The following is a 6,000-nucleotide window of genomic DNA, read 5'->3' as shown; positions in this document are numbered from 1 at the left end:
AGCTGTACTTTCACTTTCGTCAATGGTAAAGTTTGTCCCCCCCCCCCCCCCGTTTTATCATGAAAGAGGTAACGGTGTGCTTTAGGACCATACGGATGCCTCCAAGCGGTCTGGTAGGCTGTTTGGAGTGTTTATCCGACTGGATTTAGGACCACTCGGACACCACAGAGCGGGCTGACAGGCTGTGTGAAGGCAAAGCTTCTGGAAGGTTGGCTGGACCAGCACGGGAGATTTGAGCATAGTTTACGTGTTACGCTCTTTCCCTGAGTTGTGAGAGGAACAGAAACTGGCTACTTTTTAGTTGACTGATGTAGCTGGCAAGGTAACTGCTGTTTAACTTAACAGGAAAAAAACGAAACTTGTGTTTATTCACAGTGCTGAGCTAGTATTGTAACTGACATGTAACGTTAGGTAATGTTTCATCCCCTCTCGACTGAGGTGAATAAATAAGCTACGCTAGTGAGTAGCTACCACAGCCAGGTCAGCTCTAGCCTTTAGTTATCTGTCAGATAGTAATATGAGGTGGCTATTATTACTATAGTAACAGCAGTTGTTTGTATGGACATGTTTTGTAGCCTTTGTTTTGTCACGTTTCAGAAGTAAATTAACTTGGCAAGCTTTTGCCAGTTGATAGAGAGATAGCTGGCCAAAAGTTGGCTTACATTAGCTATTATTTTGCCTCAATCAAACTAGACCCGACTCAAACAATGAAACCATCGGCCAAACGATTGAAGATTGATATTCTGATGTTTTTTCAGTGCAATGTGGGTTGTATTAGTCTATGTCAATGTAACTGTCATGTCCTGACCAGTAATAGGGGTTATTTGTTATTTTAGTTTGGTCAGGACGTGGCAGGGGGTATTTGTTTTATGTGGTTCAGGGTGTGTTTGTGTATGTGTTCATGTAGAGGGGGTATTTGGTTTATATGGTTCGGGGTGGTTGTTTATGTAGAGGGGTATTTGATTTATTAGTCCAGGGTTTTGGTTATTGTTCTATGTTAGTTTAGTTCTATGTTCAGTCTAGTCGTTTGTATTTCTATGTTTAGTTAATTGGTGTTGGGGCCTTCAGTTGGCGGCAGCTGTCTATTGTTGCCTCTGATTGAAGGTCCTATAAATAGGTATGTGTTTTGTCATGGGATTTTGTGGGAGATTTTTGCTGTGTATAGCTTTGTGCCTTACCGGCCTGTTCTTTGTCGTCGTGTTTTTTGTATACGTGTTTATTTTGGTTTTCCTTCTTTGTCCTTTAATAAAAGATGAGTATACATTTTCCTGCTGCGTCTTGGTCTAAACCCTACGACACCCGTGACAGTAACGTTATTGATCTGTCAGTTTCCCTAGCTGATCCCCTAATTTCCACACTAACACAGTAATAAACAGCTCTAACGTTACAGGCTTTACCATCATGGTGCATAGTAGAGGTCTGCACCAGACCGATTTCTTCCTCCAGCTCTCGCCTGCACCAGCTGGCTTTCTGTCTGACTCCCACCCGCTACCGCAAGAACTGGTCCCAAACCCAACCTCTGTCCTGCAATGTTATTTTAGGCATATGTGATGCAGTTCACTTGCCAGCCATGGTCCCAGCAATTTTGCGCCCTATAGGCAATTTCAAATGCGCAAAAATAACTTAAGAAATAGGTTAAATAACCAGAGATTCTCACATGGCCCTTACATTGTATTACTGGGCTATATCAGCCAATGTGCTAGATGTAGTTTGGAAAATATTAATATTTAGGCAATGTAGTGAACTATAGCCTAATCATAGGCCTATTTTGAAAGTACATTTCCTTGGAAAGATAACTGTCCCGTGCTTCTCCGCCCATTCTCTTAAATGCATACCAGCAAAGCCACTACACAACACTAAACAATAAATTAATTGCACTATAATGGTGACAAACGGTGCCCACAAACTGTTAGGGCCTACATAAAGCTGTCCCAACAGAAGAGTCCCAACAGCAGTCCCAACACCTTATCACTGCTACACCTGGCTATCAGCGGAGCCTTTTCTGGCAGTGAAACAGTTCATTCAGCCTCATTTATTGCCTTTTTAAAAAACATAGCTGATATGGCTGACTTGCTTAAACAAATGTGGTTTCTACTGACAATTGAGATGTACAAACTACATTATGGCATAAGGTGACGACGAGCGGATAAGAGGCAATCCATAATTTAGATTAAGACATTAATGAGCAAGCTAGGACGGTCGTTGTCAATATAACTAATTGTTCAGCACTTTTGAAATGTACAGCATCAGAATTCAGAACATGGGCCGTTCATACACTATTCTCCCTGTGCACCAAGTCAGAACTGTAGGATAAATAAAGGGAGCATAAAAGCAGACAATGAAAGCTCTTTCAATATTCAATGATTACATTTCTCTAAAACAGGCTATAGGCTACATGTGCACCACCAAGTCAGAACAGTAGGCTAATATATGAGGGGAAAAGGGACCAAATGATTAGGATGAGGCACGTGGGCTACTAACAACTTACTACACAACATACACTTAGTATTACTTTCTTAGCTACAGAATACATATCTTCCTGGCATTTTACATAATTTATGCAGCAGCATACAGTACATTTTTGGACTCACCTTGTTGTGCTGTGCTCACTTCAACAGGAAGGTGGCGTGACGGTCCTTCGTGGGTAAATTTTGCCATTCTCTGGATTCATGGTGCTTCCAAGACAACTGGGAACTCAGTAAACTTCAGGTCGGAGCTCTAGAAAGAGGCCTGAGTTCCCGACTTGCAATTCCGAGTTGGATGAACGTTCAAAACTTATTTTCCCAATCAGAGCTAGATTTTTTCCCGACTTCCCAGTTGTCTTGAACTCACTGAAGTCTGAGGTGTCCCAGTTCCGAGTTTCCAGTTGTTTTGAGAGCGGCAGAAGTCATTCTGGATTGACAGCAAGGCCAATGTTGAATGTTTATCCTTTCAAGCTTGGAAAAGAGACCCTTAAACCCAGACTTGGACCACACACCCACTCCACTGAATAGCAGACTAGTGATTGCTTTGCAATGCTTGCAGTTAGCCACTGATTCCTTCAAAACCACTCATTGTTGAATTTGCAATTTCCAACTTGTGTAATGTTTATGTCCAATGATCACCGATACATTTTATCTTTAATTTCTCTTCATTATTTCTCTTCACATGACAAGAATTGAAAAGGATTTGCCAGTAGATTGTCTACTTGATTCATGATGATAACTGCTAGCTAAGATTTTGAAAGTATGATGTTGACATAATCAGTCCAATCAAAGCTACGGTAGATATAACATGATTGGATGTCATATCTGTGGCCAATGACCTTGAGCCTTCTTGGATGGGCACTTCTATGTAACTCTATGGCAGCACCCAAGGGGCTTAAATTTTCAAGCTCTACCCGTAGATTTTGCGATGATGATATGTCCCCATGAGTGACAGAACACTGAGCCAATCACGGCGCAACTAGAGAACATTACCAACCCTTAAGCTCCATATTTTCCTTTGGCTGCCCCACCACCACAGAAAGCGCTGAGCTAGGCTGACACACCTGCATTTTGGAGCTGCCTTACTCAAGAAAGCAAAAAAGAAACCAAGTTTGTATGTGGCTTTATTAACTCAATGATTCTTACTATTTGATAGTTTGCAAACTGATAAAAAAATGTTTTACCTTTATTTAACTAGGCAAGTCAGTTAAGAACAAATTCTTATTTTCAATGATGGCCTAGGAACAGTGGGTTAACTGCCTTGTTCAGGGGCAGAATGATCGATTTTTACCTTATCAGCTCGGGGATTCGATCTTGCAACCTTTCGGTTACTATGTGACATGTATTAATGCCAAAATAACATGCAAAACAGGCAACCCCAAAAATCTAAGTATTTCTTTTTTTAGCTAAACAGGTGGGGCTCTGCCACGCTTGCCCTTAATGACAGGTCGCCACTGGTGTGAATAATGTGAAAAATTTGCTTTTAACATAATAGGTAGTCTAACGCATACAAAGCAGAAAGAGGACAGTTAAAAAACAATCTGTGCGACAAAAATATTTTCATTCCAAAATCGTCTGTCTGAATGCCCGCTCCCGCCTGCAGCATAAAAAATGCAGACCACACCGCAATTATCTCTGTCGGGACCCGCATCCCTGAATACAGTTATGTTAGAATGGCCAGTCATGTCCATATAATCGCAGACATAAATTCATTTAGTTTAAGACCATCCAATAGAACATACTATATGCCAGTGAAACTGAATGCCATGCACTCAGACATTGCATTATTCTGCTGGAGGTGTAAAGCACAAAAGGGGACATATTTGCATATGGTGTGGTCTTGTGAAGGCTGGCTGAATTCTGCCAAAGAGTATGTTCTTTAATCTCAGCATGTGTACAGATTCTCCCTTTTCCCTGTTTTTGTTTGCTTGGAAATGTTGATACTGGAGACTTATCAGAAGAAACTGTGTAACCTAGAATTTATAGTGGTTAATAAATGCTTTGCCATTCATTGGAAGGTTGGTTATCCTCCCACAATGTATGGAAGAAATGTCAAGTTATGTACAGTATCACTAAGATTAAGGGTATACTGTGCAACACCCCCAGATGGTAAGGGTAGATAACAACACATTCTACAGCTGCACCATCGAGAGCATCCTGACTGGTTGCATCAATGCCTAGTATGGCAACTGCTCGGCCTATGACCGCAAGGCACTACAGAGGGTAGTGCGTACGGCCCAGTACATCACTGGGGCCAAGCTTCCTGCCATCCAGGACCTCTATACCAGGCGCTGTCAGAGGAAGGCCCTAAAAATTGTCAAAGACTCCAGCCACCCTAGTCATAGACTGTTGTCTCTGCTACCGCACGGCAAGCGGTAACAGGAGCGCCAAGTCGAAGTCCAAAAGGCTTCTTAACAGCTTCTACCCCCAAGCCATAAGTCTTCTGAACAGCTAATCAAAGGGCTACCCAGACCACGCTTTACACTCCTGCTACTCCGTTTATAATCTATGCATAGTCACTTTAACTCTATGTACATGTACAGTTGAAGTCGGAAGTTTACATACACTTAGGTTGGAGTCATTAAAACTCGTTTTTCAACCACTCCACACATTTCTTGTTAACAAACTATAGTTTTGGCAAGTCGGTTAGGGCATCTACTTTGTGCATGACACAAGTAATTTTTCCAACAATTGTTTACAGACAGATTATTTCACTTATAATTCACTATCACAATTCCAGTGGGTCAGAAGTTCACACACTAAGTTGACTGTGCCTTTAAACAGCTTGGAACATTCCAGAAAATTATGTGATTGCTTTATAAGCTTCTGATAGGCTAATTGACATCATTCGAGTCAATTGGAGGTGCACCTGTGGATGTATTTCAAGGCCTATCTTCAAACTCAGTGCCTCTTTGCTTGACATCATGGGAAAATCAAAAGAAAATCAGCCATTTTTTTAGAGACCTCCACAAGTCTGGTTCATCCTTGGGAGCAATTTCCAAATGCCTGAAGGTACCACGTTCATCTGTACAAATAATAGTATGCAAGTATAAACACTATGGGACCACGCAGCCGTGGTCTGTCTCCTAGAGATGAACGTACTTTGGTGCGAAAAGTGCAAATCGATCCCAGAACAACAGCAAAGGGCCTTGTGAAGATGCTGGAGGAAACGGGTACAAAAGTATCTATATCCACAGTAAAACTAGTCTTATATCAACATAACCTGAAAGGCCGCTCAGCAAGGTAGAAGCCACTGCTCCAAAACCGCCATAAAAAAGCCAGACTACAGTTTGCTACTTCACATGGGGACAAAGACCTTGTTTTTTGGAGCAATGTCCTCTGGTCTGATGAAACAAAAATATAACTGTTTGGCCATAATGACCATCGTTATGTTTGGAGGAAAAAGGGGGATGCTTGCAAGCCGAAGAACACCATCCCAACCGTGAAGCACGGGGGTGGCAGCATCATGTTGTGGGGGTGCTTTGCTGCACCCCCACAACAGTGGGCTGTAGTAACAATAGATGATAGGAAACAA

The sequence above is a fragment of the Salmo trutta genome, chromosome 33 (assembly GCF_901001165.1).
Source record: "Salmo trutta chromosome 33, fSalTru1.1, whole genome shotgun sequence".
NCBI classification, from domain to species: Eukaryota; Metazoa; Chordata; class Actinopteri; order Salmoniformes; family Salmonidae; genus Salmo; species Salmo trutta.
Note: the sequence above shows the minus strand (reverse complement) of the source record.